This window comes from Phyllopteryx taeniolatus, chromosome 14 (assembly GCF_024500385.1).
Source record: "Phyllopteryx taeniolatus isolate TA_2022b chromosome 14, UOR_Ptae_1.2, whole genome shotgun sequence".
Lineage (NCBI taxonomy): Eukaryota > Metazoa > Chordata > Actinopteri > Syngnathiformes > Syngnathidae > Phyllopteryx > Phyllopteryx taeniolatus.
Window position 1 is genome coordinate 10,384,339 of NC_084515.1, and position 27,988 is coordinate 10,412,326.

The following is a 27,988-nucleotide window of genomic DNA, read 5'->3' on the forward strand; positions in this document are numbered from 1 at the left end:
TCTTCGCGCAGAAAAACGTATTCACACCGCTCAAGTACTTGATGTACAAATTTAAGATTAAAATTAAATTTGCCTCATTTCTTTGCTTTTTTTGTTCTGGTCTCAAACTTGAGCCAGGCCCATCTCCACCTGCACCTGATGCCTGCTTCAAGCTGTGCCACATGAATAGCATCCTCCTCTTTAAGCACTCTCATTCTGGAAAATAATTAACTCAAATCATTGTCTGTTTGACTTCATTTTTCACTATTACCAACTTCAAAGGCTAATCCCAAATGCATCCTCCAGGAAAATATTAACATTTAACATTAACATCAGTAAACTATTTGCATGATTGTAGCTGCGTTTCCTAATTAATACAAAATGTACTAGCGGATCAGCTCTTGTCGCCGATGTGACGTGTGTTTCGTGGTTCCACTTTTGGGACCACAACCAGGGCCCCGACCCGCAGCACCTCAATGCGAAAATACAAAAGACTAGCGCAACAAATACCACACTGTCTGATCTGATGAGCAAAAATGTCAGGCTTATTTAGTGTGAATACCTGTCCGGGAAGCCCAATGGAAGACGTTGGGTGAGGTCATGTGACTTTATTGTGTCGTTTGATTGGTGAACTAGACTTAAACGTCACTAGAGCTTAAATTGGATGACGCAAACAGCGCCTGATGCGGAAGTCTAAGTCGTAGTCTTGCTCATGAAATAGTTGATAAATAAGAAATAATTGCTAGATAAAAGTAGCGAGCGACATTTAGATCATTGCAATGGGATAAAAGTACCGTGACTTATTAACAGCAGAAACGGCGGAAGTTTTTTTCTGGTCTCGTCAACTCTTGTGACTTCGAGCGCACAGGCGGAACCTCAGGCTGCATATTAGTCCGCCGCGGAGTAATATTCGCAATTACATCTGTAGGAAGGAGTAGGAAGGTGGATGTGTGGAATGGGTCTAGCTGGCAGCGTTCAAGGAGTACAAAAAAGCCTATGACGTCAGTGAGGGCGACCCCCCCAAGAAAAACTAATCGGAACTATAAGCAAATGACCTATTTTCACCAAATTTCACCAAAAGGCAGGAAGAAAAAGGTTGTTCCCACACTGACATTAACTTCTGAGTAGGCTTTACACGATCAGGATTTTTGGGGCCGATCACCGATCAGCGAGTTTAAAAAACCGATAACCGATCACCGATCTGATCACAAGATCGAGGAATGTGTCCATTTAAATGACCTGTTCATTTACTGTATACACTTGTGTACTTAATTGCTCAAAAAATTTATGCCAGTGAGGCATAGTGACAGACAGAACAAATGAATGGTCTTCTATTAGATGGCAGGAAGTAAATACAGTAATTAATGTATCCACTTTTTGTTACATTTTTGTTTGTAATGATGATGATGCATGAGATTTTTCAATTGTAAAATATGTTCCTTGGCTCCATAAAGGTTGGAAATCACTGCTCTAGTCAGATCGTGTATTCTAATCATTCAGGTCAAACCAACATTACATGACAGGAATAATGGGTGCTAACTTAATGTAATTAAATTATTTTTATTTAAATTACTTCACCCACTTTAGAGCATGATTCGACAGAACGGCGGCATGTTTACGTCCAACCATTCGTGCTAGCAGTAGCTTGCTAGGCTACATAACATTTTATTGCCTGCTAGTGAGCCGTATCGTATTAAAGGTACGTGAACATACCTCAAGTAAGCCTTAAACGAACGTCCTCTCCTGTCCTGAGCACCGGTGACCACCAACACACGTTTTCCCCCATTTTGTCCTTATAATACCGTCGGTGCGCTCCACTCTTGTTGTCGTCACCACGGAGTGTATCCGGTCGCATTTAAGTTGACAAGATAAAGCCCAATGATCGTAAAAACGGGATGCGGAATACAAGATTTTATTGCAGTAGTCTGACAGTGCAATCGAGAAAGAGCAAATTTGTCTTGTGCTCTGATCAGGGCATTACGTGTTGCCTGTCTCAGACGTGTTGTCTGTCCCACACCGCCGACGTTTTTTTTTGTTTTTTTTAAATAGCGTCATTGGCCGTCAGATATGTACAGTACTACGTCAAAAGACACGCAACAAGGATAAAAATAAACTAGCTTTTGGATTCAAATATACTGTGCACGCGGCGACGCGGAGTAAATGTCTTTTGCGGAGCCATTGATCGGATCGGCGAATTATGACATTAAAGCCGATCAGCCGATCAGCATAAAATGCTAAATATCGGCCAATACCGATCAGCCTGATAAAATCGGTGTAAAGTCTACTTCTGAGCCCAACTCAAGGCCATTGCTAACCAAAATAGCAGCACCAACCCACATTAACAGCCTCTTACATTAATTAATCAGAGAAATCCAGTTTCACTTGACATAATCTGTAATATAACAGTAATATTGCTACTGCTTGTATTATACCCAAAAGCACAGCATGTTGGACTAGTGATGAGAGCATGTTGGACTAGTGATGAGCACGCTTGCATCAAAGCTCTGAGGTTCGAGGTTCAGGGTTCGAATCTCAGCTCAGAGTTTACACAGTGACAGTGACACTGAGACAGTTGTTAAGCCTCATGTAGTAGACAAAAGTATTGGGGGACACCAAAGTGTCCAAAACGTCTTGGAAAGACAAAGATTTAAGCTTTGTTATTAACTGGTAGACAACTGCAGCAGTTATTGATTTGACTGTCTTGTTTTTTTGTTTTATTTGTTTCACTGTGATAGTTGTAGAGAAGTTGGGAAAGACCAGCGGTATCTCTCACTTGACATTTTGGGGTAATCATTTTTTCCCCATTTCAATTATTAGCAAAACGTCGTAATACAAACTTTGTAAAATGTCATTTGAGGTGCAGGGGGCTAAATTGCTTGTGGATTAAATTAAATAATGCAAAACTGACATTTAATTGCTAACAAATTAAACAGGACTAATAGACTAAGTTTATTTTTGCATCATCACAACTCAAGTTGAATGTCTTTTTTGACTTCTTTGACCTATTAATATTTCTATATCTACAAAGTAGACAAATGGAGTACAATTTGGAAATGAAAGTCCAACTGCTATGAGAATAAATTGGAAATATCATAAGATTATAATAATAGAAAAGGTTTGAATGTCATTAAAATAACCAAGTCGTAATAATCTGATTGTAAACTCAATTTTTAACAAGTGAATGTCAAAACTCCCACATGATCCCAAATGCAACAGTGTGAGACCAGCAGTTGCTGAGACTAGTATCATATTATAATATTTGATGTTATCCTCGCAATATAGAGACTTTATTTTCGTAATATTTCCTCCCACAAAAACATGCATGGTAGGTTAATTGAAGACTCTAAATTCCCCGTAGATGTGAATGTGAGTGCGAATGGTTGTTTGTTTGCATGTATGTGCCCTGCGATTGGCTGGCAACCAGTTGAATTTTACTGTTAAACTAAGCATAAAACAACGAGAATAAACATTTTCAACCAAACTTTGACGAAAGTACGCTAGCTTAATGCTAACATCGGATGCAAAATTTCAGAGGCATGCTAACGATTAGCATCAGTGTCATAACCCTTTAAGCAACGGATAGTTGAACACAAACGGTGAAGCAGACAATAGAACAATACTCACATGCATATATTCTTTATCCGCTGCAAAAAAAAAAAAGTAGTAAATTTTACTGCAGCTTACTGAGCGTTTGTGACTCTCTTCTTCATGTATACACATCTGTATATATTATACTGCCCCTTGGTGGCCAAGGCTCAAACACCAGAAGGAGGACAATGTGTGGCTGGAATGAATTAGTTTCAATTTCAATGGGGAATGATGATTTGAGATACAATTGTTTTGCGTTACGAGTGTGGTCACGGAACAAATTAAACTCATAAATCAAAGCACCACTGAATTGTACGATTTTTTTTCTCTGAATATTACAACTAAATATAAACGTTCTTCTCATAATGATGACTTTATATTGTGATTCTATGAAATTGTTCTCATTGTATTTTTTTTCCTCTTTCAGTGTCCCCCAAATACTTTGCTACAAATATCCCAGCAGTATCATAAATATTAAATAGCAATTCGATTGCATTCAGCCCATACTGATCTGTCTGTTTGCAAAGAAATCCAAAGGGAGTTTCACTCTAATCTCTTCCTAGCTGCGCTCGCACTTTGACAAAATACAATCTTAGTGACACAATACACTCTCAGCCACAAATACCACAGAAAGCAAACATTGTGTTCTTATACCCAAACTTTCCATCATCACACAGTCAGCATAGTTTGTACCCAACCTCACAACTTCACTGGTCTGCTTTAATGGATTTTGCACAGCTCTTGCCTGAGGCTGTCACACAGGATCTATTTTAGGATATCATGGCGGACGATCAGGTCTTCAAAGAGAGCTTTAGAGATTACGGACGACAACATTTTTTTATGACTCTCACACAGGTAGAACCATTATTAGAGATTCACACCAAGTAATTATTAACGGGTGACGATTAGAATCACTCAGCCGAAGGCACGAAGCCATAAGCAAGCCAGACAGAAAGATGCATCTTTAAATTAGTTTTTTTTAACTACATACATGCATTTTATTCTCATTTATGAGAGATGGATTTTAATCTGGCACGGTGGTGAATCCGTTCATTCATTGTCCGGCTTGTTAACAAGACACTTTTCTGTGATGTGTCAAATTTGCAAGACATTTTTTTTTGGTCTGTTTGGTGGCACTTTTTTTTGATTGATCAGGTCTGAAGGTAAGCCTTGGGTGTAGGCAGTGAGAATCAACTCCACTTTCCCAAAAATTTGATTAGCCATTGTTAATTCATGATCAAACAAGCTGGGACAATTACTTTTTCACACTTTGAATATTCCCCCCAATAAATAAAATCACCATTTAAGAACTGCATTTTATGTTTACTTGGGTTATCTTTGTCTGATATTTACATTTGTTTGATGATATTGAACAAAGTGGGGAAATTATGCAAAAACATTATTTCAGAAGGGGGCAAATACTTTTCATGGCATTGTATCTCACTTGCATAATATGTAAGTAGAATATGTTTTCTTAATTAAAATATTTTTTATCTATTTTGTACAGCTAAATGCTATAGAATATTGTATGCTATTATGCATTACATACTACAGTGTGTGGACATTTTATTTTTAAAAAGTAAGCAAATTTATTTTAGTTTGTATTAAAATATTACATGTGAAATATGAATTAAAATTGTCCACGCATTCCAGACGTTTTTCTGCCAAGAGGCCTGAAATCAGGTCATTTTAATTTCTTGATCTTGTCTGCATTACTAGTGAAGATATGGGAGGAAACCGGAGTACCTGGAGAAAACCCACGCAGGCACAGGGAGAACATGTAATGTTATTATTGTAGTAGTTATTTTAAAAAAAGATTGTCACAATATTTTATTTTCTGTCTAGCTATCAATTAGGAATAAATAATTTTAAAAGACTTTCAATGATTGTTATTTTATTATCTATCTACTGATGTATCAATTTTATATCATAAATATATGATTAAATTAATCCTTTCATTTCCAACTACAGTATTTTTCCATCCATCTATTTTCTGAGCCGCTTATCCTCACAAGGTTCACGGGAGTGCTGGAGCCTATCCCAGCTATCATCGGACAGGAGGCGGGGTACACCCTGAACTGGTTGCCAGCCAATCGCAGGGCACATAGAAACAAACAACCATTTTCACTCACATTCACACCTAAGGGCAATTTAGAGTCTTCAATCAAACTAACATGCATGTTTTTGGGATGTGGGAGGAAACCGGAGTGCCCGGAGAAAACCCACGCAGCCACGGGGAGAACATGCAAACTCCACACAGGCGGGGCCGGGGATTGAACCCGAAGAAGAATTAAAAACTAAGACGGATGGCTGTGTGCGTAATGTTCCTTTGTACCTCATTAAACAGAATGAGTAACCACGGCAGCCAAATTGACTTAATAATGGAGCAATTAACTCAAACATGCACAACTGTCTCCTTCTAACAAGCGCTTGTATTCTCTTGTGTGCGTTTGTTTCCTTTGCTGTCGTCTTCTTCCAATAATATTGGCTATGAAGAGAAGCGAAGTCAAGAGTGCATTGATGAATTTGCTATGTTATGCTGTTATTTAGTGCGGCACTGCTTCATCAATAGGCCACACACAAATACATGCAATAAACGCGCAAGGCAACACGCAGTGACAGATAGTGACAAACGCAAAACCTGATACATGATCATTTGTTATTTTGGTCCGATTGATTGCCGAGTTACGCAATGAGACAAATCTCTTACGGGGCCGACCCGGCAGCTCTCGACTCTATCGTGCTTCCTCATTTATTGTGCTCTAATAATGTCATCAATACCAAGGTGCTGACTATGCAGAACTGTGCCGCCATTATGCAGAGGGGGGTGCTCAGGGAAATACAAAACGCATGACAAACATGAAATTCCATTGTTTTCTATGCAAAGTTCCAGGCTCATCCATCATCCAAACATTGTGTGAAGGGAACGGAAAAATGATTCTATTTTTAGGCAGCCGTTTCTATATGCACAACATGGCTATTATAGCGCAAAACAAAACCAAAAAAAATGCCGGGGTTGATATGAGAGGTGGCGAATTATTGTATCAGCAGGGAGCATCATTTATAGATGAGGTCACATGTAATGGAAAGCGATTTTCACCGGGGGCTCTTTTCCATGTCGGCTGGATACATACTGAAAGCATCAAACAGGACAAATGGCTGCCTGGTGCCTAAATCACTTCAGTTACCTCCACTTAAGGGGAGCCAGCTGGGGACTGCGGTGCCCTCAGCAACCTTCAGTGGAAGTAAGGAAATACACCGCTTTTATTTACTGTATGTCCATTTTACTGTGTGTTGCATAGAACCAAACAACTACTGAATTATGAATAAACATTAAATGGGAAAAACATATTTAATTGTATGAAACTGTAAAATGATAATATCCAGATTCTCCAAACAGTTAAGTAGTAAAGCAAGTAATTGCTTTTTTCATGGTTGCAGATTTTTGATTTATGTGATAAAATGAATAAAATGCTTATCACATGGATAGCAATTATACTCTCCAGTAAACGTCTGAGCTACACTCGCAAGATAGGTTGTCTGATCCATATTAAATTACAACGGAACAGCCAAAGTTGAATGACTCGAAGGTCGCAAAGTGGAGAGATAAAGCAAAAATATGCCACAAAAGTCACACAAAAATGCAAAAGTTGAATACTCGAGACTTCGGTGACATAAAATAAAAAATACGTGATGGAAAAGATCACAAAATACAACGAAGAAGGCACTACAGTGACTCTCCGCTTAATTGCAGCTCATCGTTAGCTATATTGTTGTTGTTTTTTAACAGTGTACAGAGAAGTCAGAATTTAGAGTTGTGCACCTTCAGTGTAAAAACATGCCAGACAGCCCTCAAGTCTACTGGACGAGCTGGAGTATAATTAAAAGCAACAAGAAGAGGCAGAAAGGTCTCAAGTCCAACTGTGCTCCAGTAATAATCAGTGTTGCCATAGAGCAGAGAATAAAGGCGTGTGAGAATTGTTGTATGCTCTGTTTGTGTTGCTCTGTGTATGCTCTGTTATGTGTTGCTGCTATGTGTATCTTAAAGTAACAGTAGTTCAAAGGTTTATACAGTAATTACCAAAACATCTATGCTAATTTCCGTTAGCCTGTCTATGGCATTTGCCATTATGTTAGGAGGCTATTAAGCTAACAGATTTTCATTAGACAATATTACATGGTTTGGATGAACATTTTTGTGTTTAAATATATAATGTCGAATTCTCTTTTGATTTAGAGTATGCGTATTTGTTTTACACTAAACTTCCACTGGGAGTGACAAACAGCTTGAAGGAAGTACACTTTAACTCCAATTTGGAGAACTATGAGAGGGAGAACAAGTACTAAGGAAGTTTTTTTTAAAAAGCAATAAGTTTAAGGGTGTTTTAATAGGTTTTAATGTGTTTAAAGTGTGTGGGAGGACTAAAACTAAAAAATATATATTTTTTTTAAATATGTTTTATGTGGTCTTTCTATAGTGTAGATTTTCCTCTGTTGTAGCTTGGTCCGGAACGCCTTCCCCTTGATAAACAGAGGTTCACTGTAAACACTTTTCTGGCCGTAAAATATTCATTCATTGTTTCATACAAACATGTTTTGACATGATCGCCGCTGTTAAGTAAGTTGAATTGGCTTGGTCACAAGCTGGATTTACACTGCCTGGTTCAAGTGACACACTTCAGATTTTTTGCTCTCACGTGGCTGATTGGGATATTCATCATGGAAGCATACAAAAAACAAAAACAAAATAAACACACGGAATCAGATATCTTCAAATCAAGAGTCAGGCCCCTTCCAAAGGTGGAGAACAATCTGATGAATCTGAAGAGTCTGTGCTGTCATTGTCTGGTGTTAACACTTGCAGTTAATTAACTCGTCGAGCATCTGTGTCTGCAGTTTGTTTCCGATGATCCGTGAAGGTAAAGACAACTATTTCAGACGTGTTGCTTGAAATGTGTACGGAAATAGACAAGTAAAAAAACTTAATGTGTGATGTGTGTTTTGATGTTTAATTTTAAATGAGGATAAATTACGTTTACGAATGCAAAGCAAGGCACATTTATTTATATAGCGCATTTCATACACAAGGTAACTCAATGTGCTTTACATGATTAAAAGCATTTAAAAACTAAGGAAAAAAAAAGCTTATAAACATTTAAAACAGAGAAAGAAATATATATATAATTGAAACAGTGTACAGTGCAAGAAATCTCATTTAAAAGTGGAAATGCTCTAAAAAGCATGGGAAAGAAGAAGAGTTTTTAACCTGGACTTAAAAACATGCACACTTGGGTCTGACGTCACTTCTGTTGGCAACTTATTCCATTTGTGTGCAGCATAATGGCTAAATGCTGCTTCACCATGTTTGCTTTGGACTCTGTGCTCCACTATTTGACCCGAGTATGTCGATCTCAGAGCCCTACTGGGTTTATATTCCGTTAGCATTTCATTCATGTATTGAAGACCTAAACCGTTTAGTGATTTATAGACCAGTAGCAGAACTTTAAAATCTATTCCAAAGCTGTTGGGAAGCCAGTGTAAAGACTTTAAAATTGGAGCAATATACTCTGACCTTGTTGTTTTGGTCAGAAGCCGAGCTGCAGCATTCTGAATGAGCTGCAGCTGTTTAACGCTCTTTTTAGGGAGTCCAGTCAGAAGACCATTACAATAGTCAAGTCTACTTGAGATAAAAGCATGGATGAGCTTCTCCTGGTCTGTTTGACACATGCAAGCTTTCACTCTGGATATGTTCTTCAGATGGCAGAAGGCAATTTTAGTAATTGATTTGATATGACTGTTGAAAGTCAGAACACCAAGGTTTCGGACTTGGTCTTTGGTTTTTAAAGAGAGTGACTCCAGGTATTTACTAACAGCAATCCTCTTTTCTTTATTGCCAAAAACAATTATCTCAGTTTTATTGTGGTTTAATTGACGAAAATGTTGGCTCATCCAGTTATTTATCAACAGTTTTCAACAGTGACACAACACCTCAATTGAACTGTAATCATCTGGAGACACTGGTAGACATAACTTTGTCATCTGCATAGCTATGATAGTCAAAATTAAAGTGAGAGTCTGGAACATGTCCCAGAAGAAAATTGGGGGTTCACTGTATTAGGAATTTTTTAAATAATTGTGTTATTCAGTGTCTTTGGATTAAACTAAATGGAGCCGTATTTTTGAGTTTCCCTGTTGCTGCTTCAAAAAAAATCACACCAAGAGCAGATTCGATTCTATTACTGTACTAGTTGCACAGCAGCAAGTTTCCACTCCTTTCGGTTGCCTGCCTATCTTGATTCTATGAGCATCAATGTGACGGCGTCACACGTTTTCCAGCATGACTACAAGAAATTGAAGCTTTTTTCCCCCTTTTCAGCCCGTCACCTTCACCGCTCAGCTGGTCATTTTCTTTTATTAGTTAACCTGCATTTCGTGAAGCCAGCGTGGGCAAGCGGCATGCACTGCTACGAGCTCACAGACAAGCACGGTCCAGAATCTATCTTGTGGACAGAAGTGTTGAGTGGCTATTACTTGTCAGTGGACAGCATAAAAACCACAGCAATTAAACTCTATTGGGCCGTGTAACGTTTTCTTCTTGGGGGAGACGAGAAAAAGGGCAAGGGTGTACGGAGCAATAGCTTTGACTTCACTGATGCTGCTTAGCATCGGGAGATTTATGTCGACCCTTTGCTAACAACATTTAGATTGATGAATTCAAGAGTGCAAGTGACAGTAAAATTACTACATGTGAAATACAACATCAGCTTTACAAGGGAGGCAACACTTTGCAGATTAAACACCCCTAAACTCGTACAATTCGGGTATTTGCAGTTCATTTTTCATAGATTCACCAATTAGCGTTTTTTTTCTGTGGAATCTATCCCCAGCTAAAAACTAAAAACCTGATAAACTCATATTCATGTCTTTTGTAATCTTTCTGAAAAACTGTAATATGCCACCAGATGTGATTAAAGCCCTGAATAGGAATGTATAGTACAGTAGTGAAAGTGTTTTTTCCATGGAAGTTACAGTCTTCGCCATATGTTGTCGGTGCATTTCTGGTGCTTTTTTTTTTCTAAATCTTATTATCTGTAATCCATTTATCTTTAAAGGTAATGTCGTAAAATGATGTTGAAATTATATTAAACAGTTTTAGGATTACAGTTTTTGATATACTGTATTTACAGTCTAAACTAGTGCTGAATTTGACATCCCGCTAACGATATATATCTTGATATAGTATTTTTCCTTAAGGTTACATGAAACTAATGACAATATTCTCTTGTTTTACATTTTATGTAGAAAACCCATTAAAGCAAATGAATGATAAATGAAAAGACAATAAAACAAATATCAAGTGGAAAATTACCATTCAAAATATCTGTCGGTACAACCAATTTAAATGGGTTAATGGTTTTATATTTTTATATACATATGCCACTAAAACTAAACATAAGACAAAGAGAATTAACCAAAGTATTTAACCAAACCACATATTAGCCAATAGCTTAATGCTAACACACAATGCAAAACGCTAAAGATGGGCAAAATAAACTAGTATCGCGGTAGTTATAACACTTTACACAACAGATATTTTATCTCAAACGGCGCAGCAACACATGTAGCCAGGCAATACAGCAATACTCACAAGCATTCAGTACATGCTTTATCCTTTGCTAAAAACGACTAATATTTCTGCAGCTGAGTTGCCACAGCCTTCTCTGTGTTACACCATTAAATATAAGTGTATTTATTTAGTGTATCTATGTCTGTGTTTCACTGCCCCCTGGTGGCCAAGGCACACACCAAAAGGAGACCCATTGAATTAAAACAGGAAATCATTATGCAAAAACTGTTTAATTCTTTACATTCTATTTATTCCTGTCATTACTTTATGTTTTTTTATAACGCACTATATTATAGAGTGCTATTTGTCCTATTAACAAACACATTACAAAGTTTGGAAGGGATTGATAACATTTCCATTCATTTCAATCGGGAAAATTTATTTGTTAAGTGTTAAGTGTTTTTAGTTACGAGCATGGTCACACAACGAATTAAACTTGTAAATCAAGGCACCGCTGTGTTAGGATATAAGATGTAAAATATGATAAAGCAGTGGAGTTTCTACCTTTACAGTTAGTGGTATAAAGTTATCACCGCCAGAGGGCAAACACACAAGACCTTTTCACTCGCCCAAATAATCTGGAATGTCAATAGAGTTAAAAATTGATCAAGGGCCTGAGGGCAGCAACACTGAACTAATTACAAAACCACAGCAGCTCAGTACGTTAAGGTCATTAGAGCTAAATAACAATCCACTGAGGTACCATACTATATCCTATCATTGAACACAATCAGCATGGTCCCTACAGAATGACAATTCATTTCAAAATAAAAGACAGTGTTAAAGACGAAAAGTCAGATCTTGACAACTGCAATTCAAGCAAAGTCCTGCATGCAGCATTTTACTGCCAAACTAATCCATGGGGGTCACTGCAATGAATTCAATGTCAAAACTGCATATCTGCAGTATCTTTGTCCCACTAAATCATACCATTGGAAGTATTTCCTGCTTCAAACAAAATTATCAAATGAAGTATTTTCTCACAAGTTCATCTAATTGTTATTTTTTTAGGACACAAAGCATGTTGTGTAGTGAGAAAATTATTGTCACACCTCTGCACGCTCTCATTACGGTTGCCGCTGCCACAATGTAAGACCATTGCCATTCATCATGTGCTGTCTATGCATGTTCCACGCTGCTAAAAATACATCTCTTCAACCATTCAGGTATCAGGATGAGTTTGCTACTGTTGGTACAATGCACCAGAAAAAAGGCAAGACAAGCAGTGACCCCACACTGAAAAGTACAAATGACTTCTTGTCTCATTACCCAAGCAAATCACGTTACATATCCTTTGGAAACCTAATAGAAATGCTGCACTGTGTGGCCTTTTCTGTTACAATCAGTCATTCTATTTATCTTTTTCTACACTGTATCTAAAGCAGTTTCTCTCCATCTCTTTGTCTGCCTTCTCACCAACTTTCTTTCATTTTTGTGGGCCCCTTGCCGTTCCTTCTGTCCCTCCCCGACTGATTTGGTCTTTGTCACTTTCTTTGCTGAGCAGACAAATTCAAGTGGAAGCGAAGGACACGGTGTTGCATTATTCAAACCCCTCACAGGAACAAGAGTTGCAAATTATGGCCGGCAAATTCTGATTAAAGCATTTTGCTGAGACGAAAAAAATCCAGTCAAGGCTGGAAGTGACACGACAACATTATGTGGGATTATAAAGAATTAAAGAAATCCGGATTGCTCACTTAGAAATTATAGTTCCTTTCATTATTACGGGTTGAGTATAACACATCAGCAATACTGATATAGTGGGCTCAAATTAATGTTAGTCATGATGACAGGATGCTATAAACTTGTAAAGGTTAATTAATACCTTGACGGTTCAAACTCTCCCCATCCAAAATTATACTCTAAATGTAAAGGTAGCGTTTAGGTACTGTTTTAACTACCATTAAAAATAATAATAGAAGTTACCGTGTAAAAAAAAAAAAAAAAACTAAAATAAAGTAAAACTACACACCTTTTGACGACACTTGACAGACACGCAATGGAGAGGGAACAGTGCAGTGCTGCATAATAAAATTATAAAACAACATGTACAGTATTTCAACAAATAATAGTATAAGAAAAAAATTTGTAATACTGTATTTAGCGTGCGCATACATTGGCTTGGCTTCTTTCGCCTCCTTGTTGACCAATACAATGTCTTTTGTATCTGGCACAATGAGTGCTACTAAAAGACCCTGTAAGTGAATTCAGAGATTTTTTTTAAATACATTTGAAGATCATTGCGTAGAGGGGGTCCAGTTTTGTGGCCTCAGTATTGCATCTCTGCTTTTTGCAGATGATGTGGTTCTGTTGGCTTCATCAAGCCGTGACCTCCAACTCTCACTGGAGCAGTTCACAGCCGAGTGTGAAGCGGCTGGGATGAGAATCAGCACCTCCAAATCTGAGACCGTGGTCCTCAGTTGGAAAAGGGTCACGTGCCCTCTCCAGGTCGGGGATGAGATCCTGCCCCAAGTGGAGGAGTTCAAGTATCTTGGGGTCTTGTTCACGAGTGAGGGAAGAATGGAACGGGAGATCGACAGGCGGATCGGTGCAGCGTCTGCAGTGATGCGGACTTTGTATCGGTCCGTTGTGGTAAAGAAGGAGCTAAGCCGAAAGGCGAAGCTCTCAATTTACCGGTCGATCTACGTTCCTACCCTCACCTCCGTTTCCCCCTGCTAGATCAATGTTTCTCAATTGAGCTACCTGGACTGTACAGAATACGATGGCTTCTCCAGTTTCCTTTTTTGAACAACAATAGACCTTTGGCTTTGAACATAAAATAAACTCAAGCTTGAGCACAAAAACATGTAAGAAGAATGTGACAGACCCAAGCATCATAAAGACATCATCCCTTCCGCGGTATTTGGGACAAACGTCAAATAGCGTCGAGCCGAGCTTAAAATCAATAGGCATCTGCAACAATCAATGTCTGGGTTCCTATGAGAAGTAATTAGAAGGGCAAACATGCGGCGCAACACTCTTCCTCCTCTTTGACTGACACTGTCTGGCTCAACTAAAAGCTTTTCACACTGTATGGTCAAAATAATGTTTAACAGAGCAAACATTTTGATATACTGTAGGTCTTTTTGTCCCATGGTAATCCTATCCTTGTATTACACCATTCGGATACATCGTGCGCAGACACACTGTGGAAGCAACTAGATGCAATATAATTTATTATTTGTGGCAACATTTCCATGTGTGTACTGTTTATATTTTTTTCATTTTTGCTCCCAATGCATTATGTTATGTCATTTCATTTCTTAGCAAACAATAAATCTCACATGCAGGCATATGCCGACGGGTACACTATACACTTACTGTATATGAGGATGTAAAATATACTGTTGATACCGTACATATTAATCAGGTGCATATCTATACTCAAATATAGATACCTCCAATACCAGATCTTTATGGTCTAAAATCAACTCTCAAATCAAAATAGCGATATTTTTTATATTTAGTCATTTGTAGGGTACAGTATATCGTTAACAGGAACACAGTGGAAACTCAATAAACTAATGAGATTGTGTCTAAATGAAACGCAGTTGGAGCGAACTACTTTTTCTTCCGCTTGGGTAAGTGCGTAATGCATGAGCGCAGTGGCTCGCCGCACTGCTCAGTCACTCAGTCTGACTCTGCGCAATGGCATTATGATAGAGCTTAAGGAGGAATCATGTGTGGAGCTATTTCAGCTCCAAACAGCTAAGGCCAGGTGTGGGATGTTTGTGGAAAAACAATAAGGATTTGTGACAACACAACAAACCTTGTTAAACAATTCAGGTTGAACCACAACACAGAATATGAGGTGGAGTCGCACACAAAAGAGGAGGGTACAGTGTTCTTCCTACGGTGCAGCAGACATAAAACTTCAGCTTGGACACATGTTGTACATACCTTAAAGTTTTTATTTCATGTTTTACAAGTGCTCAATGTGGCCACCACCGGCAGCACGGACAACATCAAGCCGATATGAGAATTCTTCCGAAACGCGCCTCAGGGTATCGCGGTCCACCGTGTTGATTGCAGCTGTTATTCGATCTTTCATGTCATCGATATTTGCTGGAAGTGGTGGAACATAAACTTTGTCTTTAACATACCCCTACAAGAAAAAGTCTAAAAGCATGCTGCACCGTGACAATGACATTTGTTTTCGCAAACTCAAGCAAACGTGCTTTCTGCTGAGGAGTCGCCATTTTGAGTGTAAAAAAAAAAATAAAATAAATGTTTTGACAATTGAAAGGTGTAAGAGGAGTACGTCACCACAACGGTGACGTTCACACCCAATCAAACTTGGATAACTCCCCTATCAAATGACCACTGATTCAGTCCATTAGAATGCTTTTAAACTTAATAAATGCGTAATGATTTTGACGTATTCTTTTGGAATCACCCTGTATTTTGTCAAAACTGTAAATCACTGCTTCTCTTATTACACATAGTCAGTGGGAAGATGAACAACCCAATTGGAAAGAGTTTGATCTTATACAAGCCAATTGCTACAAACAGTACATGACCGTGTAGCATGACAAGAGCCACACATCAGTAGACAAGGTCATACACTGAGATGCCAGATAACAGACAACTGGAGATGCAGAGTCTCCATCAAGGATCAGCACACAATTCCCTGAAGGACTGACCAGCTAGCGCAGCTTGGTGACAACCTATCCCAGTTAAGCTACAAAGGGCTGTGACAATAGAGACCAGCAAACCTCAACATTGGCGCTGCGAGAGCAGTCAGATAGCCAACACACAGTACAAGAAGCACGCTTAGTCAGCTACACTGGCATTTTTTAATCATGACGCCAAACTTACCCAGGAAACAAACAGATCTAGAAAATGACAACTGGAGTAGACCACACTTGTGGCAAAACTCCAATAAACTGCTGGGTAACATTTTCATCATTTTACATTGTGACACGTATCAGCTGATATCACAAAAAGTTCACAACTCGTACATTGAAGGAGATGAGTATGCAGAGAGATGGTAGTTTGAACGCTTGTACGGTCAGGTATTTGTGATTCCCTTGTGTTTCTTGCTGTTGTTTAACGCTGGTCAATGTCTTTTTGGCCATGTCTTTTGTTTGACTGGATTTCAATTTTGAACATGACAAAAAAAAAATAAACACCTGTTTCTTCCCTGTATACATTTGGTCTTACATTTTTTTTATGTTGGAACATGTTTTGCATGGTGGTTAGCACATCCGCTTGCAGTTTTGAGGTCAGGGATTCGAATCCTGGAGTTTGCGTGGGTTTTTTCCTCAGCTTCCTCCCAAATTCCAAAAACATTTTATGCTTATTGCAGACTTTGTATTGTGAATGAATATTTGACTGCTTGTTTGTGTATATGTGCCTTGCAATTGGCTGGCGACCATTCCAGGGTGTAGCCTGCCTCTCGCCCAAAGTCGGCTGGGAATGGCTCCAGCTCACCCAGCACCCTAATGAGAAGAAGCATTATAGAAAATGGATGGCTGTTTGGACATTGTTTTAACCTCTCGCCAAAACTGTTTCACAGTCTCATCTTCGAGCGTTTACAATTGAGCTGACCCAGAGTTCACTTGAGACCACTACAGTTGGGATAATAACATTCAAACTTGACCAAGAAAATCACACAAGAGATTATTTTAACCAAACCAAACTTGGCAAGTGTGACCACGGCCTTAAAGATCTTGCTGAAGCGACCAAGCAAGAGCATCTTGAGACAGAGCCATATTGGAGAGATTTATGGGACACATAGACCAAAGTGTTGGCGAGTAAACAGGCAAGTTGCTGCCGTGGTCACGATACAGAAGGGAGCCATGTGATTGATGGAGTAATCCAGACCAAGTCAACATGAGGGAAAAAAAAGACTGATACCAAGCAGCCAAAGAAGACGAAGATTGAAAACTGAAAACCACAGTGGGAATGAGAAGGTCAAACTGCAAAATGTAGCTCATATTCTAAAATAGGTCTGTCTTCAGCATGTAGCACCTTTGTACCTCCGCAGTACAAAAAAAACAAAAACTGAGAAGCGCACTACAATCAGATCAATAGCAAAAGATGCTGCAAGGCAAAGTGATCAGAGTGGAATCTTTGTTTGTTCTTGGTTTGCTAATTCTTGACAATTGCGAGCAGGCAACTTGTCTGCCGTGGGCCATCTCTGCAGCTAACGAAGACTCCGTAAATGAAACGACTGTGTGAGGGGGAGAATACAAGAATGGCAAACGTTATCCTTGGATTCACCTAAACCATATCCCTGCACAATAATAAAGACGGAAAGGGCAATTTGAGACAGTGTAGCACTGCAGAAGGATAACTACTTTTTACTTTAACTGTGTGACATTGTGAATGCTAAACGAAGGGGTGACATGAGGGCTAGGCGATATGGCGTTAGAATAAAAACCCCTATTTTTTTAACTTTAAATGCATTTTAATAAAATGGAAATGTTTGACAATTTAACATCAATAAATTCCTTTTGGGGTAGATAAAGTATATGACAACAAAACTGTCACTGAACATAACATTAATAAAAGGTCCTGTTTCCAAACAAAATTGACCTTTGTCCCTGAAAATGTTGAACAAAATCCTGCAAACAGTATATAGCACGCCAGGTACAAGCCAGGTAGGTTGCTTAGTTTAATGAACATTTTTTGGACCAGGAAAATAAGCCTGTCTACAACATGAGGCCATAGACATGCTCCACAGTGAAAACCATCTTTGATGGGTCACTTGGGGTTAGTGATGTATATCTAACCTATATTATTCAGCTACAGGACGTTTATTTTATGCTGGTGTAATGGTTGGTGAACTTCCAGACGCTCTTATTGTCAAGTCACACACCACCAGAAGTAGTCGGGTAAAAAGCAATCAGTGTTGCAACAGTTACTTTGAAACAGTAATCTCATTACTAATTACTCCGTTAATTTGTTTGGTATTACTTGCTCTAACTTAGATTACAAGTAACTTTATTAGTTACATTCAGGACACAAAAACACTATTAGCCGTAGCACTAGGTAAGCTAACGTAGCATCAAACTTAGCATAAAATGCTAACTCAGCACATTACAGGTAGGTATGAAATGGACTTAACTTCGCCAACTTAACAATAGTACAAACATGAAATGGCGGCATGAACTTACTTGCACACACTACGGCAGATGATAAATACAGTAGCTTCGGCAATATATGAAATACTGCAAGCTTCATAGCTTAAATCACCTTTTCATTCTCAATATCGTAACTTATCGCTCTCCAACCGCTCTCTCTCTTTCCTGCTTGCTACACAGTGACGTCATTCAAGCTACGGACGACCCACAAAAATAGCACCCGCAACATTCATCTGCTGAAAGAACAGAAACGAGTCTTTTGTAGACAGTAAATTACATTAGTCGTTATTGATACTTTCTGTTTGTGTTGCCTCGTATTCGAATGAGTGTGTAACTTACCTTTCTGCTCATTAAAGCATTCTGCTTCAGCAAAATGAAGTGCATCGACTTTTCTTGAGCGAATCATCTTCGCCACAATGGGATAAGGACTAGGATAAGTAACTTAAACTGATTATTATTAGAATACATTAACTTACTCGTTACTGAAAAAAGTTGTCATATTAGAGTAATACTGTATCTAGCTAATCACAACAGTTGCTACCAACATTGAAGTGGATCAGCGTGTGGATAAAATGTCTGCTTTTTTAATGTGCTGTATAAACTGGCACCATGTCTTTGACAATGTTCAGCGCAACTCCGACTTCGACTGTGCGATTGCCTTCCACCGGGCTCCTTTTTTGTCACAATGTGAAAGAATTTCCCTCTTGTTGTCGGTTTCTTTCTTCAGTTTCTTTATTTTTTGAATGAAAAAAAAAAGATGTAACCCAAAACAACGATATATCGATTAAATCGATTAATCACCAAGCCCTATGTGAGATCCAAACTAAATACAGATTATTGTTGCGCTATTAATAAAGTATCAGGTTAATATACTGTCTTTAGCACATGGTTACCTCAAAGAATGACATGGAGTATCACCTGTACAAGTGCAGACACTCTGTTAGTCTTTTATATGAAATGCAGGAGTGCAGGTTGGAGTGCAGGGATTGCAAAGTGTCTGAAAGTGCCCTTTCCCAACAAGTACCAACCCTTATCTTACTTTGGGGCCTCAGGGGCCTTGGAACTTTTTTTTTTTTTTTTTTTTGAGCCTCAGATGTAATGCTATCTCAAAGAGCAGGAAAAAAAATAAAATATAATCAGCACTGCGGCACAACCTGCAGCTAAAAGTTGAAACTGCTGCAAGCTATTGCAAAAAGTTATATCAGCAGTGATTTGTAGTTTCAATTAATGCGGGCAAAAAAAATACACTTAAAATGAAAGCTTTTCCAGTCATAAGTGATGTTTATCTGAAATTGAAACTCACCTTGAGCACGACAACAGACTTCTTGTATGTGGTGTTGGCGTAACCAGGTTTCGCCTGTCAATAGAAGAGAGAAAACTGGATGCTTTTAAGCATTATACTCACTAAAATGTGAAATTTATATAACAGATGGCAAGGAATAAGAAAGCATGTGCATGTATGTATTTTGAGAAAAATGCATCATCTCTGTTCTGGGAAAGGATGCACAAAAACCTGAATAAAGATGACCCCCCATTGCTCCCCATACCACAGACTGAGAAAATAAAATCCAAGCATCTGTTTAGGTAAGACACCATTTATGGAAAATAAACCAAGATAAACACCACAAGGCTAGTACTTTACATTGGAAAATGAAAATAAATGCACATTTTGTCCAATGTGATTCGCCTTAACACTGGCTGTTAAAGAATAAATCATAATTAACAGGTGTTAAGTGACTACATTTCTTAATCAAATATGGGGGAGTCTTAATGATCAGTTGTTGGTATTTTTCCATTAACTTTGGATGGCATAAATTACAAAGGCAAGATATTTTTACCTGAAGACTAATAATTGCCGTAGCAAATAAACATAGAATAGCACGTAACAAAAAACTAACATCAACAAGTGCATACTGTATGTAGCGCAAATTGTTTTGCCTCAACTGCTTCAAGACACGATTACTCAACAATTCATTACACACTATTGACAGAATTGTTAGTTTTAAAAAAAAAAAACTGTTCTTTATTGTGTACAGTACATTAATTATGGTGTGTGGTGAGGCAACATAAGCTTCAGCTGGATAATTAACTACATATAATCAATAAATACATGGGACTATAAATAGTGGATACATTATTTAAATTGGGCAGTTTCTCCCACAAGAGTGTATTGATGTCTGTTTATTTTATTATTATTACTGCCACTGGTTGGAATAAAATGATTCTAAAGGCTTTCTACTTGATTTTGATGGGAAGTGTATGCATTTTGCTACTTGGAGTATTCGGACTATCATTCATTTTGGCTGGATTGACGCAGTAGGTCCAAGTTCAAATTCTGATTGAATGCCTGTATCCGATTTGGTAAATTATTATTATTTCCATGTACATTTAAATTACTATTATTATTATTTATTAGTAGTTATTTAGGCTAGTATGCTAGCTAATACTATTGATGAGCTTCATCTGAAGGTGGTTTGTTTGTGTTGAATAATTTACTACGACTACTACTACTCAATACATTTGTTTATGTAACATGGTATCATGATTGTGGACATGCTAGAAACATGGTGTTGATTCTTTATGATCCTCTCCGTTTAAAGTGCTTTGCCGCCATCTTGTGGCAGCTAAACAGAATTACAAACCCTTTTTAAGGGGGGGGGGTCATCAATTATTCGCGGAATTTCACTATTCACGGGAGGGCTTCACTGGTTAAGATCACAAATTTTACTCACAAATTAGTGTTAAATCTGGGCCTGTTCAGTTGAAACCAAAGCTATTGTTCTGTTTCTACTGTAAATGGCAACAGGCGGACACACAGTTTAATTGTACCTTCTGCCACCTCGTGGAAGCTCATTTCATTGTACTTGCCTGTTTACATCGCAAGCATTGATAGAGAAACAAAGATAGATTAATTGTAGTACATAAATAATAACTTTAACCATTTAAGTGAAATTTTATAATTTCCTGTGGCACACCCGATGAGCTCTCATGGCAATCTAAGGGGCACAGTGATTGAAGAATCACGGTCAAGCTTTTAGAGTCTCCACCGCACTTTTTCATCAGTTTGCCTTGCACATGTTACTAAATACTGCCATACTGTAAAAACAAGCTAAAAGATATTGCTGTTACCAGTATTATGGTTGCTTTTACTTTTTTATCCAGCCCTCCGTCGCCGAAGATAATCACTACACGTCACAGGTGTTGACAGCACTGCCACACAGCTCCCTGACCTTCTATCAGGCGACAACCCTCACATCTATTTGTCCTCATTCCAGAGGAGCCGTCGACCGACCACCGTAATTCCCCCGCACGACCCTCAGGGGGCTCTTTTCCACTCCTGACTTCCATGAGTCATTTTTACAGCCACCACTTTTGGTCCCTGTCGCCTTGAGCCATCTATGCTTTAAAGCCAGTCAGGCGAGTAAATCTGCCAGATTTAATTAAAACAGCTTCTTTTGTAGTGCTTCCGTGCCTTCTGTCCACTTGTCCCTGACAAAATACTGGTGCTGGAAACCTTGTGACACAAAAGGACTGACCCTTGGACAAAGGGTGGCGTGCTTTATGATGAGTTGGCAAAAAATGAGCCTCAACTCATCCTATATTTGGATCTATCTAGCTTTTATTTGATGTCCTGAGTGAAGCGACAAATATGGAGGTCATAGATGCAAGTTCAATGAATCTAATAAGACAACGTAAAAAGAAAAGAGAAAGGAAGTATTCTCTTTTTTTTGGCTCCTTGAGGAATTTTTACATCAGAAAACATGTTATGCCAGCACGGCGTCACACCATGCCTTTGTCCGTCACACTCAAGCCTCTTGGAAAAATTAACAGTTTGTGGGACTGGATCGATGAGGCTCATTCACGGCGTTTTCCTACAATACTGTTCAGGGACGTTGACTTTGGTCCCATTGATTAGCTGATTTATAGCTCACACCTGTCGCCAGCTCGCACAGAATCTCAAACTGCTCGTTAAAGGACAATGAAGGGAAGAGACGAGAGGAAAACGAATGCGTAAAGTAAAATACAATGTGGCAAGATTTCTGAGTTTCTAATAAATGTGCTTTGAAAGCAATTTTGTTGGAAAAGAACAAAAAGAACCTAGAAAATCATACAAAAAGGAATCGTGCTGCTTTGAGGCCATTTATTACAACAGTGAAGACACAGTTTCCGTTTATTTTGTTCTTTATATTTTTCTCACAGAAAAGGGAAAAAAATCCAGGTAGCATGAGGAAACAGTGGTTTCAAGTCTGCCTCACAGTTTTGAGGTTCTGGGTTCGAATCCTGGCTTCCTACGTGGAGTTTGCATATTTCCCACGTGCTTGCGTGGGTTATCTCCAGGTACTTTGGCTTCCTCCCAGATCCCAAAAACATGCATGTAAGCTTAATTGAAGACTAATTGGTCCATATGTGTGAATGTAAGTGTGAATGCTTGTTTGTCCATATGCGCCCTGGTTGGCGACTAATCGAGAGTGTACCCCGGCTCTTACCCGATGTCAGCTGCGTCAACTGTCGCGGGAGTGTTCAGGATTTGGCACACCCACTTTTCATGAGTGGCTGACTGTAGCCAGAGGTTTTGCTGCCATTCAAAATTTGAATAGCGGGTGAACAGCCTTGCAATGCTGCAAATGTAACAGTCAATCAAAAATGCAAATTAGCTTTCATTCAAAAAAAATAATAATAAAGTTTCCGGCTTTCAAGCGCATAGAGTCCCTGTTGCCGAAATACACAGGTGCAGTCAATGAATGGGGCAAGCGATCATTTCCAAATATCCACACTCGCTCTTTTCCTCTTCTTTATGGCCATTTGATTCTTCCTGGCCAATCACTAGGGTCGGGCATCGAGAATCGAGAACCGATTGGAACAGGGACTAACGTGACGGTTCTCCCGGAATCGTTCAAATTTAAAAATGTCGGTTCCCAGTTTCGATGCCTAGTCCACTGGCCCAGAAGAAGAAGTGGCGAAAATCAACCTAAGAAGAACGCGCATGAAGACGTGCTTGTGCCCAACGGCGTCGAACAAAACTGTGTCTTAACTTTGTTAAAATTAATGACCAGTCACCACAGTGCAACACTAAGATTATATTGTGCAAAGGAGGCTTTCACGATGTGGAGCGACTGATGTGCTCCGAGCCTCAGCCTACACCGCGTGGAGCTTCAGTGAAGTCAACTCTCAGTCAATTGGGTGAGTGAAACAATAAAATACGTCTATGCCGACATTGAGACAGCTAACAAGGTAAACGGTTGGTTGCACTTTTGCACTGATGGTTTTTAGCGTTTATTTTAGTCTTCAAACCAACGTAAGAGTCGATGACAGAAAGAAAAAAAAAAAAAGCTCAACATTTACCTAAAACTTCACCGTAGCAACTTTACATCACAACGAATTGGGACAAAATTCACATAAACGTTGTCTCACAGTAACACAAACATTAACCTTGTGCCTCATCAGAGTGTAAGGAACGGAATGAATGTTTTATAGCATTTGGTTCCATGCATAAAAAAGAAAGAATTCATTAATTAATTTTAAAAAATTAAAATCACCGGTGCCGTGTAATGTCATTTTCTTGCCAAAATGCTGCGTTCCGGTGCATACCCTTCAAAATAAAAGGCTTAAAACAGGAAGTAACGTTAATAAACTTATAAAAACATATAAACCATTTGACGTGATAAAACAGTCCCAAATAACGAGTTTAACAATTCTATATTTCACTTTTAGCTGAAATAATACATATTAAGTTAATTGTGTTAGTTCCACACACATTGTCTTTTAGTTCAGCGGTTTGATATTGATACTGGTTATAAAGAACCCCGAGTCAAATGTTCATTTTAGTCGATGCTGCGGGCTGCTAAGAAAATGGATGTTCGTAATTTGGATACCCTTTATTTAAACCATGCAAACTTCTTTGACCCAGCACCGTAAAAGAATTGGAATCGAGAATCGTTTGGAACTGGAATCGAAATAAGGAACCGGAATCGGGACTGGAAACGCTCAAATTCAAACGATGCACAACCCTGCCAATCGCGCCATGTTTTTGTGGTTCAATGAAAAATAATACAGTCCAGTATATTGTATGTGCAGCCTCAAAGCCCGATACAGGGTTGCAATTTTTCTATTGTGGATCAATATGAGGTGCTCAGTCATTTGGTGTGGGGTAAGGAGTCGCCGACTAAGTTTTTCAAGATGGTCCACAGTCGTTTCGGCCTTGTCACTTGATATGCGGCGGACCTTAGAGTTTTCGTGCAACATTACAGTTCCTTGAAAGTTTCCAAATCATATGATTTTAGGAGGGTTTAAATTTTCAGGTGCACAGTCATGAGTTCAAAATTCATGTTGTGCTGCCGGCAAATAAACATATATTCTCCTGCTGGTCCCCTCCATCACAGTACAGTAATGACTGCACTGAGGCAACACATTCACAGCCTCATAAAGGGTTTTATAGTACATCCCCTGCCCCTTCCTCTCCTTTCCTATCAACACCAAGAAGAGAGGCTGTCTGTCTACCGACCAGCTGAAACAAGGCTTTCGCCCGGCCCTTATTATCAGAGCATGACAAGGCAGCAGTGTCAACTTCTCAGCCTCATAAAAACCCTTTATGGTTCCCACCTGGGCGTGTTTAAAAGTAGGGGATATAAAGCCAGCCGCCAAACAGGCCACCGCTTTCATGAGCGGCTTCCACTTCCACTCCTCTATTATAAGGTGGTCCAGCTGAAAATGTTGCCATGCACAGCTTTTCCATTGATAGAGAGAAAAAGAAAGAGAGGAAAGGGTCATTTAAAAAGGGGAATATGGTAGCTATAATCACAGAAATGGCTTTTTATAGCATTTTTCAACACTTTTTATGACCTCTCGTATGCAGGTGAAGGTTAAGAAGGCCCTTAGCATCTCTTTTTCTACACAATCAATTTTTTTCCTTGCGGTAAAGGTGAGGGGTTGCACACTTTGTTGATCACCAATTAACTCATTCACTGCCACTGCTAATCATTTTAGAGCATTTTGACTGATCTTTAAAGAGCCGCCAAATATTGTGTTCTGTGACTATATCAACACAGAACCTACCAAAATAAAGACTAGACTCTCTTCTTTCTCGCTTTTTCCACTCTTTAGTAATCAGGATGGATCCTATGTTTGTTTTAATAAAAACACTGATTTCTGACCAAAAAGCGGAGAAAACAAGCTTTTGTTGGGGGGGGGGGGGTCACAAGCAGAACAGTGACTTTGACAGTTTTTGTTTTTGTTTTTTTTTTTGCTTTTGTGACACCCCAAACAATAAAATAAAAAACTGAAAAAAGGCTTTTGATGTCAACATAATAATTAATTTACACAACTAAGAAATCCGCCGTGAGTGACGATGACTCACCGCATGGCTCAAGTTGAATGTCAGCAGCCTTTTTACATGCCGTTTGTCATTGACTCCATGAAGTCCAACTTTTCTCACAATCGTGATACACACTTTCTACTACCTACTGCGACACATACGCTGTTTGTGCCATATACTGTATACAGTGTTCCCTGGCCACTTCGCGCGTCACGTTTTGCGGCTTCAGTGCTTCGCGGGTTTTTCCAAAATATTCATCAAAAAGAAATTCATCAAAAAATAAAAATGAAAAAATACAGCCATATCAGCAGCCATATTGCAGAAAGACACGTTGTTTCATGTTGATGCACGAGAGAGAAGGTTTCCCTGCATGCCAAACAAAGAGATGAGTTGACTCAGATGCTTTGTACATGCCTGTACTGTACTGTAGATGGAACGGGCACTCATACAAGGCGCATGATTGGTTCCCGGCGCGACATGGACCAATGAGAGCACGAGTGGATTTATCCCGTGAGCTGATTGGCTGTGCATCATCGCAGCCTCACCCAGCATCTTCCCTTGTTGTGTCTCGCCAGTCTCGTCCACGCTGTTGACTGTCTCGCATACTGTATCTTAGTGTCGTGTTCCTGATAACTTTTTTTGTTTAAGCGCTAACTTTTTTGATTAGTTAAGCCCTTACAATGCCGCCTAAGCACTGTGCCTCTGCGAAAGCTTCCTCCGGGGCGCCCAAGAGGAAGAAGAAGATGATGACCATCATCAAAAAAATGAAACTTTTAGATATGATCAAAGAGGGCAGAAGTTATGCATCTGTGGCACGCCATTATGGCGTGAATGAATCTACAGTGCGGTACATCAAGAAAGAGGAACCAAACATCCGCAAAACTGCTTGAGTAAGGAAGCGAAACGTGTAATAACTCCGCGTAATAAGAGATGGGGTTATGTCCTTGTACAGGGGAATTTTGAAGCAAAATAATAAATAAAGACAACAACTACCCATCACCATGTTTTTCTCCAAGGTAAAACCCCAGCTACACCATCAGCGCCTCCAGCAGAAGAGTCTCCGAGTGAACCGAAAGTCTCTACGAGTCAAGTGAGAGCCTCTCCTCCGCCGCCAACGCAAGCCTCTTCGCCTCTCTCAGAAGGCAATGTTGATGAATGTTAATTACTGTATAAGGTTTTATAATTAAATATTTAACTAAATATGTGTACTGTTGTAATCTTTGTCTCAAATATGGAAAGTATAAATACTGTTTACATATTTTAAACATTCTGGTACCCACATACACATACACATACACGAAAATTCCTGGGGGGGGGGGCAAATCCTACTTCGCAGTTTTTCACCTTTCGCGGGGGGTTCTGGTCCCCATTAACCGCGAAGTCTCTTCCACACCTACCAGTTGAAAAAACTTATTTGACAAATATATTCGTCGGTGGCAGATTCCATTTGACATATATAAATGTCCACAACAGTGAATGAGTTCATAGTTTAACCCATAAATATACAACAAACTACAATCACTAAAAAGTTGAATATCATTTTACAACACTTCCCTTAAAAATAAATGGCTTAAAAGATTATTTGATTTCGGAAAAGTGCACATGCACACACATATACAGTGAAGATTCTTCACTAACAACCCAGGCTAAATATGTCCATTTTCCCACATTCTAAGCTTGCCTCTTTTATAATTACTATGTTTTTCTATTTAAACAGGGCTTCGGCAGCATCTTGCAGTATTTGAGAAAGAGCACAAAAACCACATATATGTGTTTTGTAGCAAAAAAAAAATGTAGTGGTTGTCTAACAACAGCAAACATGGGGGAAGCATATGAAGTAGCAATTGGAGGGATGCAAATGAAGGAAGAAATGGCTGGAATAAATGAATAGCGGAAAATGAAAATTGAAATAAACAGAATATCAAATGAGCATAAGAAAAATGTTTCCAGCTTTCAGCAGCCAATCAGTTCTTAATTCAAATGTATGCATATTTAGCATATTTTACCCTTTTTTTAAATTATTGGTTCATGTTATCAAGATTGACGGCCTGGAAATGTGACCGAGAGAGACGTGACTTATGTTGGCAAACATCCATTGAGCTGAATTAGTTCCATATTATTGGCGCAGTATAACAAGCAGAACTGCATTGTGGACAAAGAGGTTTTGGTCGTATTGAAAAGTTCCAGTGTTATTTTTGGTAGACTGAATGTACAATGTATTAGTGGTCAACGTGTGCCTCAAAGTTTTGAGGTTCTTGGTTTAAACGTCGGCTCAGGCTTTCTGTGTGGCGTTTATGTGTGCTTGCTTGAGTGTTTTCAATTACTCTGGTCTCCTCCCACATTCAAAAAACATAAATGTTAGATTCATTTAAGAGGTAAATTGTCCGTAAGTGT

The 27,988-nt window shown here is 38.9% G+C and overlaps 1 protein-coding gene across 9 annotated transcripts in view; it reads right to left on the reverse strand.

Moving 5' to 3' along the window:
* Positions 1-27,988, reverse strand: part of tnr (tenascin R (restrictin, janusin)) — a 178,180-nt gene that overhangs the window by 101,953 nt on the left and 48,239 nt on the right. For 2 of the 9 annotated variants that reach the window (XM_061797970.1, XM_061797967.1), the window contains exon 3: positions 19,586-19,639. The exons of 5 other annotated variants lie outside the window; for them this stretch is intronic. The gene's annotated coding sequence lies outside the window, so the exon portion shown is untranslated. Of the gene's footprint in view, positions 1-14,963; positions 15,020-18,315; positions 18,379-19,585; positions 19,640-27,988 lie in introns of those variants that run through there. 2 more of the 9 variants (XM_061797972.1, XM_061797971.1) reach the window with 2 other exon arrangements.